Source organism: Rhinoraja longicauda, chromosome 1 (genome assembly GCF_053455715.1).
Source record: "Rhinoraja longicauda isolate Sanriku21f chromosome 1, sRhiLon1.1, whole genome shotgun sequence".
NCBI lineage: Eukaryota > Metazoa > Chordata > Chondrichthyes > Rajiformes > Arhynchobatidae > Rhinoraja > Rhinoraja longicauda.
Genome location: NC_135953.1, coordinates 15,061,920 through 15,074,024, shown reverse-complemented (window position 1 = coordinate 15,074,024; position 12,105 = coordinate 15,061,920). Strand labels below are relative to the sequence as shown.

Below are 12,105 nucleotides of genomic sequence, written 5' to 3'. Positions count from 1 at the left end.
ACTTGATGGGCCGAATCGCCTAATTCTACTCCTATCACTTATGACCTTATGACATATGACCTTCTCTTGCTTCTGAGGCTTCAAGTAGATGCTCTCACTCCAACTTTATCTCCATCGTGTCATTTTACAATGATCTTTTTAACACAAATGCTTGAATTGTTGAATGGGATCCTTCCTGTGGAACTAAATCTTGATTAGTTTGCCCCACTTAGTCTTCTGTTTTGTTGCTTAAATTGACTTGACACTTAAATTGATTATTACAATTTCCTAATGAAATACTCTCATTTGGACAGATCACATTTTAAAATTGCTGCCTCTGAAACGTCAGCATGTATTGCTGTGTAAATTATGAAATACTCTTATTTCCTTTATCCTGTAACTGTACACTGTGGATGGCTTGATTGTAATCATGTATAGTCTTTTCACTGACTGGAAAGCACGTAGCACAAAGGTTTTTCACTGTACCTCATTACACGTGACAATAATAAACTAAACTAATAAAACTAATTGTGAGTTGTGAATCTATGGAATTCTCTGCCTCAGAAGGCAGTGGAGGCCAATTCTCTGAATGCATTCAAGAGAGAGCTAGATAGAGCTCTTAAGGACAACGGAGTCAGGGGGTATGGGGAGAAGGCAGGAACGGGGTACTGATTGAGAATGATCAGCCATGATCACATTGAATGGCGGTGCTGGCTCGAAGGGCCGAATGGCCTCCTCCTGCACCTATTGTCTATTGTCTATTGTCTATTGTCTAATTATCCTGATTCAAACTGAAGTAACTTTATAAGTCTGCCACTTGAGTCAGTCTAGTTTAGTTTAGTTTAGTTTACTTTGGTTTATTGTCACTTAATTGAACTGAACTGAAGCAGAAATTGAGGAGATGTGGATAGTGTCTGGTTGTAAAGCCTTTTTGGTTATAACTCTTGCTGGTTGCTTTTTGCACTATCCTTTTTTTCTCCCCTTCTAGCACTATGTAGAAGTATGAAAATGCACACCTCCAGATTCAGGGACAGTTTCTTCCCAGCTGTTATCAGGCAACTGAACCATCCTACCACAACCAGAGAGCAGTGCTAAACTTCTATCTACCTTTGGTGGCCCTCGGACTATCCTTGATTGGACTTTGCTGACTTTATCTTGCACTAAACGTTATTCCCTTCTCATGTATTTATACACTGTAAATGGTTTGTTTGCAATCATGTATTGTCTTTCTGCTGACTGGAAAGCACGCAACAAAAGCTTTTCGCTGTACCCCGGTGCGATTGACAATAAGCTAAACTGAAATGAACTGCACGGTTGGTTGGATAAAACCCCAAAGCCAGACTAGATCTGTCTGCCCCCTGATACTGAGGAAAACAAGGGAGAAGATTGCTGGGACTCTGACGGAAATTCTTGCATCATCTTGAGCCGTGGGCGAGGCATCAGAAGACTGGACGATGACTAATGTTGTCCCTTGTTCAAAATGGGCAGGAGGAATAAGCCTGGAAACTGCAGGCAGGTGACCCTGACTTCAAGTCATATAGCACGGAAACAGGCCCTTTGGCTGAGGAAATGCATAAAATACAAAATAACCGAAATAATGACTTGCTCCCAAATATTTTGTTCAGCAAAATTCCGAACAGTGATGGATGTGCAATGTGTCTAGGAGAGTTCAGGACCAGGGGGCATAGCCTCAGAATAAAAACGAGGAGGAATTTATTTCGTCAGAGGGTGGTGAATCTGTGGAATTCATTGCCACAGACGACTGTGGAGGCCAAATCTATGGATATTTTTAAGGCACAGATTTACAGATTCTTGATTAGTATGGATGTCAGGGGTTAAGGGCAGAAAGCACGAGAATGGGGTTGAGAGGGAAAGATAGATCAGCCATGATTGAATGGCAGAGTAGACTGTCATAGTCATAGAGTGATACAGTGTGGAAATAGGCCCTTCAGCCCAACTTGCCCACACCGGCCAACATGTCCCAGCTACATAGTCTCACCTGCCTCGTTTGGCCCATGACCCTCGAAACCTGTCCGATCCCATGTACCGTCTAATTGTTTCTTAAATGTTGCAATAGTTCCTGCCTCAACTACCATCCCTCGACAGCTCGTTCCAAACACCCATCTTCTTGTGTGTGAAAAAGTGAACCCGCAGATTCCTTTTAAATCTTTCTCCCTTCACCTTAAAGCTATGTCCTCTGGTTGTCAATTTCCCTACTCCGGGCAAGAGACTCTGCGTCTACCTGATCTATTCCTTTCATGATTATGTACACCTCCATATGATCACCCCTCATCCTCCTGCGCTGCAAGGAACAGAGTCCCAGCCTGCTCAACCTCTCCCGATATCTCAGATCTTCCAGTCCTGGCAACCTCCTCTTGAATCATCTCTATTTCCTTTCCAATTTACAACATCTTTCCTATAACTTGGTGCCTAGAACCGAACACAATATTCTAAATGTGGCCTCGCCAACATAGGTGCAGGAGGCCATTTGGCCCTTCGAGCCAGCACCGCCATTCATTGTAATCATGGCTGATCATCCACAATCAGTAACCTGCCTTCTCCCCATATCCCTTGATTCCACTGGCCCCTGGAGCTCTATCCAACTCTCTTTTAAATTCATCCAGTGAATTGGCCTCCACTGCCTTCTGTGGCAGAGAGTTCCACAACTTCACAACTCTCTGGGTGAAAAAGTTTCTTCTCACCTCAGATTTGAATGGCCTCCCGCTTATTCTTAGACTGTGTCCCCTGGGACTGGACTCCCTCAACACTGGGAACAATTTTCCTGCATCTAAGCTTGTCCAGTCCTGTTATAATTTGTATACGCCTCGATAAGATCCCCTCTCATACAATTGCAACATGACCTCCCATCTGTTCTCAACACGAAGGTGTTTATTCACAAAATGCTGGAGTAACTCAGCAGGTCAGGCAGCATCTCGGGAGAGAAGGAATGGGTCGAGACCCTTCCTCAATGACTCAATACTCTGACTGGTGGATGGCAATTGTGCTCAAAGCTTTTTTAACCACTTGATCGGCCGAATGACCTAATTCTGCTCCTATAACTTTATGTTTAGGAACATTTAGTTTAGGAATGTAAACACTGTACAGTGTGTGTGCGTGGTACGTATGTCTGAACTGGTACAGTACTGGAATATATTGAAAATGACTTGTGTTAATCAAGTTACGTGCAGATTCACAGTGCAGATTCTCGCTGGTCTGTCTCGCCGACCTAGTGTCCTGACTGTGTGTGTGTGTGTGTGTGTGTGCACACCATATATGGACGAGGGTTCCGGCTGCCTGGGTTCGGCGGGATGCCACTGGTGGTGAACGCACCCGTCGGACTGTGTGATGTGACAGGTTGGCGAGAGGCAGGAGGAAGGAGGGTGCACTGGACCGGGCCGGGTAAGCGAGAGAGTGAGAGAGAGAGTGAGAGAGAACCGCTGCTGGGAACGTGGGATTGCCCCGCTCCACCCCTGGGTCGGTCGTTGTGCTGAGGTCCAGGTAGGGGGTCTCGGATCCGAGTGGGCTGGCTGGGGGGTGCTGAACACCAGCGACCGAGGCCCACCCTCACTCACACACTTACACTTTGCTCCCTGAACTGTACAATCCCACCGTGTCCATAAACGACGGGAGTTGGCGGATCAGGGCAAGGTCGACTTCCTCATGCGATTCTAATTTGTTTGTGGAACACGTTAAAGCATCAGGTGAGTGAGTGGGTGAATGATCTAGGCAGAGGATGTCACATTGCCCAGACGTCGGCCTGTTTACAAGACTGCGAATGAGCAGACATTGTTCCCTCCAGTGTAAGAGAGGTAGGTCCCTGCTTCTGCACCATGTTACCACCAAACTCTGCATCCAGAGTTGAAACTCGTTTATTTTACTTTAAAGAATTACCGGGAAGGTTATATAAGATCCGTCTGGGTGGAAATCGAAAGCATTTGTTTGGATCAACTAATTGTCACCCAACTTCCTGGTTTCGATTGGTCTTTTGACTCGTGGAATAAACAAGCTGTCGTGGTGATCTGAGTCATATAAGAAGATAACTGCAGATGCTGGGTACAAATCGAGAATGATCAGCCATGATCACATTGAATGGTGGTGCTAGCTCGAAGGGCCGAATGGCCTCCTCCTGCACCTATTTTCTATTGTCTATTGATTTTATTCACAAGATGCTGGAGTAACTCAGCAGGTCAGGCAGCATCTCGGGAGAGAAGGAATGGGTGACGTTTCGGGTCGAGACCCTTCTTCAGTCTGAAGAAGGGTCTCGACCCGAAATGTCACCCATTCCTTCTCTCCCGAGATGCTGCCTGACCTGCTGAGTTACTCCGGCATCTTGTGATCTGAGTTATGACCTTCTTTTTAAAGGGAGACGTACACAAAGTGCTGGAGTAACTCAGCGGGTCAGGCAGCATCTCTGGAGAAAAGGGACAGGTGATGTTTCGGGTCGAGACCCTTCATCTTACACATTCTGTTGAAGGGAGTCGGGATGTGTCTCAGGTCAATTGTGGAAAATCGGGGGTCTAATGTGACAACCTTGAATAGTGAAAATATATTATGATTTCAGAAAGAGGACATTGTTGAAGCATTTCTGTGAGATTCTCTAGAGACAATCAGAGTGCTTCACCATAGTGGATTGCCGCAGTGGAAGCAACTTTGCTTCCAGGTCAACTGTTCGGCAGACTTTGCTCCTTGTACCCCTGATCAGAAGGTCTTGGGTACTGCATTACTGCTGTCTTGCTTTGGGAAGCTTTTCCCTGGGAGCAAATGTTCACAGTGCAGCAGCTGTACCGTACCTCTGGAGAGGATGTTTCTGGTAGTGAGAGAGTCCAGGACCAGAGGGCACAGCCTCGGAATAAAAGTAGGTACCTTTACAAAGGTGATGAGGAGGAATTTCTTCAGCCAGCAGGCAGTGAATGTGTGGAATTCATTGCAGCAGACAGAGGTGCAGCCCAAGTCATTGGGTATTTTTAAAGTGGTGATTGACAGGTTCTTGATAAGTGAGGGCATCAAAGGTTACGGGGAGAAGGCAGGGGAATGACGTTGAGAGGGAAAAATAATCAGCCATGATTGAATGCGCAGAGCAGACTCGATGGGCCGAATGGCCTAATTCAACTCCTACGTCTTATGATCTTATGACCTTGGCCAGTGCGTGTCTTATTCATGGCAAGTCAGATCACATGCAGTTCATTCCTGATAGCTTTAACTGATAATTATTGGTTAATTTTTGCATTGACAGGATCCCACCTCAAGTGAGCAACTTTTTCAGAATCAAAATAAGTTAATTTAGCCGTTATAAATGGGCAATCACAGTTTAACTTTGCAAAGGAATGTCACATCTGAAGATGAACTAAAAATTCCCTGTATTTTTTACTTTGTCACGTTCCTCTCTTCTGTACCCTCATCTTCTTCAGATTCTAATTTGAGGAAGGACATCCTTGTAATTGAGGCTGTGCAGCATAGGTTCACGAGATTGATACCTGGGATGGCGGAACTGTCATATGAGGAAAGATTGAAAAGACTAGGCCTGTATTCACTGGAGTTTAGAAGGACGAGAGGGGATCTTATAGAGACATATAAAATTATAAAGGGACTGGACAAGCTAGATGCAGGAAAAATGTTCCCAATGTTGGGGGAATCCAGAACCAGGGGCCACAGTCTTAGAAGAAACTGGAGGCCATTTAAAACTGAGGTGAGAAGGAACTTTTTCACCCAGAGAGTTGTGAGTCATTAATGTATATTGTAATATACATTATTACAAGGCGTTATTACAATCTCTCCCATTGCCTCCCATAGTTGCCTGGGATACATTTCATCAGACCTGCGAATTTGTCCGTGTTTTAAGCTTGCTTAGACATCTAATACCATGTTGTCTTCTCACTGCTACCATCAGGAATGAGAAACAGAAGCCTGAAGTCCCATGCCACAAGGTTCAGAAACAGCTACTTTCCTTCAACTATCAGTTTTCTTAAACAATGTACACAATCCCAATCTTACATCGACAACGGAACGCTACTGACCACCCCGCACTGCCATGAACTTGTTTTTTATTCATTATGTTTTTGCACTTATATCTTGTTTTTTTGCATTGACTTTTTTCTTTCAGAAATGTTATGTGTAATTTACACGTAAAGATGGCTAACTTGCCTCAACTCCTCTTCTATTACTGCCTCATATTCCGTATCTTTCAAAAATATATCACCTGTGCTATAAAATGCCCCAATGATACAGCTCCCACTGTCTTATGGAATAGAGAATTTTAATGTGTTTGTTTGAGTCAATGTGCCTATCATGCTACTGCAAGCAAGATTTTCATTGTACCTGTAGCCCACCATTTAGTTTAATTTAGTTTACTTTAGTTACGTTTATTATTGCCACATGTACCGAGATACAGTGAAAAGCTTTTTTGTTTGCGTGCTATCCAGGCGGCAAAAAGAGCATATATGATTACAATCAAGCCTTCCATAGTGTACATATACAGGGTAAGGGAATAACGTTTAGTGCTAGTTAAAGTCTGTTGTCCATTAACAGATAGCCCGAGGGTCTCCAATAAGGTAGCTGGTAGGTCAGGACCGCTCTCTAGTTGGTAATAAGGATGGTTCAGTTGCCTGATGACTGCTGGGAAGAAACCCTCCCTGATTCTGGAGGTCTGCGTTTTCACACTTCTGTACTTCTTGCCTGATGGGAGAGGGGAGAAGAAAGAGAAGAGGGGAGAAGTGGGAGTGACAGGGGTGAGACTGGTCCTCGATTATGCTGATGGTCTTGCTGAGGTAACTTGAGGTGTAGACGGATTGAATGGAAGGGAGGTTGGTTTGCGTGAATGTTTGCAATTTCTTGCGGTCTTGGATGGTGCTGTTCCCCAACCAAGCTGTGATACACCCCGATGAAATACTTTCTCATCTGTTGGTGAGAATTGTTGGGGATATGCCGAACTTCCTAGGCCTTCTAACCAGGTAGAGGCGTTGGTGTGCTTTCTTGTCCACTGCTTTGATATGGCTGGTCCAGAACAAGTTGCAGATGATATTTACTCCTAAGAACTTGAAGCTTTTAACCTTCTATACTTCTGCTCTATCTATGTATACCAGAGGATGTGTACCGCTTCACTTCCTGATCGCAACTTCCTTTGTCTTGCTGACATTGTCTTAGCACCAGGTCACGAGGTTCTCAGTCTCCTTTCGTTTCCAGTTTCATCATTATTTGATATGTGGCCCACTACGGTGTGGTCGTCTGCAAATTTGTTAATTGAGTTGGGTTTGTCTTTGGCTGCACAGTCATTCGGTGTATAAGGAATAAAGAAGGGGACTGAGAATGCATCCTTGTGGGGCACCAGTGTTGAGTGAGGATTGTCGTAGAGGATGATTTGTCACCTATCCTCACTGATTGGGCATATGACAATGAACTTCACTTGACTTTACTTGAGTCATGTCAGCCTCGATGTTGAGATGTTTCCACTAGTTGGAGAGACTTGAATGAAGGGATTTAGATACAAGATAACCAGGTGGCCATTTAAAACTGAGGTGGGCATGAATTTCTTCTCACGGAGGGTGGCCAATTGTTGAAATTCTCTATTCCTGAGGGTTGTGGAAGCTGGATAATTGGAGCAAATTACATGTAGTTGGCACACTTCAAGGGGCAGGCCATTTAGAACAGAGATGAGTAAAAACTTTTTCACCCAGAGAGTTGTGAAGATGTGGAGTTCTCTGCCTCAGAAGGCAGTGGAGATCAATTCTCTGGATGCTTTCAAGAGAGAGTTAGATAGAGCTCTTAATGATAGCTGGAGTCAAGGGATATGGGGAAAAGGCAGGAACAGGGTACTGATTGTGGATGATCAGCCATGATCACGGTGAATGGTGGTGCTGGTCGAAGGGCCGAATGGTCTACTCCTGCACCCATTGTCTATTTTCTATTGTCTATTTTTGAAAGATAAGGAATATGGGGAATAGGAACAGAAGAGAAGTTGTGACAGGTTGGTCATTTTTATATTGAAGGGTGAGGCATCGATCAGGAGCCATGTGACCTACTCCTGCATCAATATTCTTGTGCTATCCCTGCTGGGAAAGATGGGAGATTTACAATCCACTCCTGGCCCCCACGCGGAAGTCCAACATGAGACCATAAATCAGCAAATTGCCTCTGTGGAATTCTCAGGAATTTGGGGATTTTAGCAAGCCTCACAGCCAATATGGAGACAAATTCCTATCTTCACACCAGGGACACCTGCACAGTGTGATCCCGCACCAGAATCACGGGAAGAATAGATCTGACAGCCAAGAGGTGGGCATCTGAGGTGCTGTGGACCATCAGTGGCACAGTTGTGCGCTGTACACTGGAATTTAGAAGGATAAGAGGAGATCTTATCGAAACGTATAAGATTATTAAGGGGCTGGACACGTTAGAGGCAGGAAACATGTTCCCAATGTTGGGGGAGTCCAGAACAAGGGGCCACAGTTTAAGAATAAGGGGTAGGATTTAGAACTGAGATGAGGAGAAGCTTTTTCAGTCAGAGAGTTGTGAATCTGTGGAATTCTCTGCCTCAGAAGGCAGTGGAGGCCAATTCTCTGAATGCATTCAAGAGAGAGCTAGATAGAGCTCTTAAGGATAGTGGAGTCAGGGGGTATGGGGAGAAGGCAGGAACGGGGTACTGATTGAGAATGATCAGCCATGATCACATTGAATGGCGGTGCTGGCTCGAAGGGCCAAATGGCCTCCTCCTGCACCTATTGTCTATTGTCTATTGTTGATCTTATTGACATGCATCAACACTCTCAGTATCCTCCTGGGCAAGAACGATTTTATGGATAGGAAAGGTTTAGAGGGATTTGTGCCAAGCTCAGGCAGGTGGGAATGGTGTAGATGGGGCAGCTTGGTCAGCATGGGCAAGTTGGGCCGAGGTGCCTGTTTCTGTGCTGTATACTATGATTAGGACGTGGTCTGGCATATCCTTCCATGCACCATTAGTATCATGCCAGGCGATTAACCATCAAAGAGAAGTGCAGAATGGCAGGCCCCGAGCAGCATCAGGCAGAGCTAGAAACCTGAAAGGTGCCAATGTGTTGAAGCTACAAGCGAATCAGCTGAAACTGCAGGCAATCAACAGAGCCAAGTGATCTCACAACCAACAGAACTTCTGCAGTCTCCCACATCTAGTCATGAATGATTGATGACAATGAAGCAGCTAATAGGGAAATGAGGCTCCAAGAGTATCCCCATTCTCATGGATGACAGAGGCTATCATGAGAGTGGTGAAGCCAAAGCTGAAATATTGGCAACTTTTCCCAAGCTAGGAGTAGGGAATAGATGGCCACCCTGGCTCCGCACAGTGACCTCCACCATTGCAAAGCCCAATTCAATTCACTCTACAGCAAAGGCTTTGGGACAAGAGAACATTTAAGATATGATGTCATATCTAGATAGATAGAGCTAGATAGAGCTCTTAAGGATAGCGGAGTCAGGGGGTATGGGGAGAAGGCAGGAACGGGGTACTAATTAAGAATGATCAGTCATGATCACATTGAATGGTGGTGCTGGCTCGAAGTGCCGAATGGCCTCCTCCTGCACCTATTGTCTATTGTCTATATGTTGAAAGAATGGAGCGACTGGTCTTGTATACACTGGAATTTAGAAGGATGAGAGGGGATCTTATTGAAATATATAAGATTATTATGGGATTGGACACACTAGAGGCAGGAAACGTGTTCCCGATGTTGGGGGAGTCCAGAACTTGTCATGGAGTAATACAGCATGGAAACAGGCCCTTTGGCCCAACTTGCCCTGCCGACCAACATGCCCCAACTAAATTAGTGCCACCTGCCTGCTTTTGGCCCATATCTCTCTAAATCTACCCTATCCATGTATGTGTCTAAATGTTTCTTAAATGTTGTGATAGTACCTGTGTCAACCTCCTGCAGTAGCTTCTTCCATACACCCATCACCCTTTGTGTTTAAACGTTACCCCTCAGGCTCCCATTAAATCCTTTCCCCCTCACCTTAAACCTGTGACTTCTGGTTTTCGATTCCCCTGCTCTGCGCAAACGACTCTGTGCATTTGCCCGATCTATTCCTCTCGTGATTTTGTACACCTCTATAAAATTCTCCTACGCTCAAGGAATAAAGTCCCTCGGGTTCTGGCAACATCCTGGTAAATCTTCTCTGAACCCTTTCAAGCTTGACGACATCTTTCCTATAACATGGTTACCAAAACTGCACACAATACTCCAAATGTGGCCTGACCACCGTTTTATACAACTGTAACTATAAATGTGAGGTTATCCACTTTGGTGGCAAGAACAGGAAAGCAGACTATTACCTGAATGGTGGCCGATTAGGAGAAGGGGAGATGCAACGAGATCTGGGTGTTGTGGTACACCAGTCATTGAAAGTAGGCATGCAGGTGCAGCAGGCAGTGAAGAAAGCGAATGGTATGTTGGCATTCATAGCGAGGGGATTTGAGTATAGGAGCAGGGAGGTTCTGCTGCTGTTGTACAGGGCATTGGTGAGACCACACCTGGAGTATTGCGTACAGTTTTGGTCTCCTAATCTGAGGAAAGACATTCTTGCCATAGAGGGAGTACAGAGAAGGTTCACCAGATTGATTCCTGGGATGGCAGGACTTTCATATGAAGAAAGACTGGATAGACTCGGCTTGTACTCGCTGGAATTTAGAAGATTGAGGGGGGATCTTATAGAAACTTACAAAATTCTTAAGGGGTTGGACAGGCTAGATGCAGGAAGATTGTTCCCGATGTTGGGGAAGTCCAGAACAAGGGGTCACAGTTTAAAGATAAGGGGGAAGTCTTTTAGGACCGAGATGTGAAAGTTTTTTTTCACACAGAGTGGTGAATCTGTGGAATTCTCTGCCACAGAAGGTAGTTGAGGCCAGTTCATTGGCTATATTTAAGAGGGAGTTAGATGTGGCCCTTGTGGCTAAAGGGATCAGGGGGTATGGAGAGAAGGCAGGTACGGGATACTGAGTTGGATGATCAGCCATGATCATATTGAATGGCGGTGCAGGCTCGAAGGGCCGAATGGCCTACTCCTGCACCTATTTTCTATGTTTCTATGTAACAAGACCTCCTAACTTCCATACTCAGTACTTAGATTCGTCTGTTTGACAACACTTTCACCAAGAGCTCTCAGCTCCAGTTGTCATCGTAGCCTTGGCCCAAACATGGACCAAGGAGCTGTACTCCAGAGGTGAGGCGAGAGACTGTGCCCTTCACATTGAGGCATCATTTGATTGAGTATGGCATCAAATAGCCACTGTAAAACATGAAGTCAAAAAGAGAAAACTCCGAAGGTTAGAGCCAGTCTTGCACAGAGGAAGACAGTTGAGGTTGTCAGAGTAAATCTTCCCAGCTGCAAGGACGTCATGGCAGGAGCTCCTTGGCTGCTCATCAAAGACCATCCGCCCATGTTAAAGTCAAGAGCTGGAGATATTCATCAATGATTTCCAAATGTTCAATTCCATTCACAATTGCTCAGCAAATAAACTAGTCCGTGCCTGCATGCAACAAGACATAGACAGCATTAAAAGATCAGCTGTAGAAACAAAGAACCACAGATGCTATTTAATATGCAAGAGGATACAAAGTCCTGGAGTAACTCAGCGGGTCAGGCAGCATCTCTGGAGAATAAGGAGAGGGGATGTTTCAGGTCTGGACCCTTCTTCAGACAGGATCAGCTGAAGCCTGGAAAGCTGCAGCAAGTAAGAACTTCACTGCTCCGGTGCATATGACAAATAAATACTGTTGAATCTTGATGGGTGACAAGTATCATTCGTGCCACAAAAATGCCAGACTGATTACCTCAGACGACCTCCCCTAGAAGTATGAGCTGAGTCTAAGACCATCAATATTGAGTGGTCAATCTTGAACAGAAATTCAGTTGGAGACAAAAATAAATATAAGTACAGTGATTGCAAGAGAAGGTCAGAGGATGCATGTAGAGTGATACAGCGTGGAAACCGGCCCTTTGGCCCAACTTGCCCACACCGGCCAACATGTCCCAACTACGCAGGCCAGTCCCACCTGCCTGCATTTGGCCCACATCTCTCTAAACCTGTCCTGTGCATGTATATGCAGTATATTGCAGAGAATGATTCACCTTCTAATGTCCTCAGGCCTTTCAATTATC

At 45.2% G+C, this 12,105-nt stretch overlaps 1 protein-coding gene across 6 annotated transcripts in view; it reads left to right on the top strand.

Moving 5' to 3' along the window:
• The window catches only part of mavs (mitochondrial antiviral signaling protein), a 74,113-nt gene that overhangs the window by 47,077 nt on the left and 14,931 nt on the right, over positions 1–12,105 (top strand). The window contains exon 1 of one of the 6 annotated variants that reach the window (XM_078409048.1): positions 3,278–3,378. The exons of 1 other annotated variant lie outside the window; for it this stretch is intronic. The gene's annotated coding sequence lies outside the window, so the exon portion shown is untranslated. Of the gene's footprint in view, positions 1–3,277; positions 3,379–3,416; positions 3,478–3,502; positions 3,681–3,743; positions 3,789–4,353; positions 4,408–12,105 lie in introns of those variants that run through there. 4 more of the 6 variants (XM_078409487.1, XM_078409139.1, XM_078409227.1 and 1 more) reach the window with 4 other exon arrangements.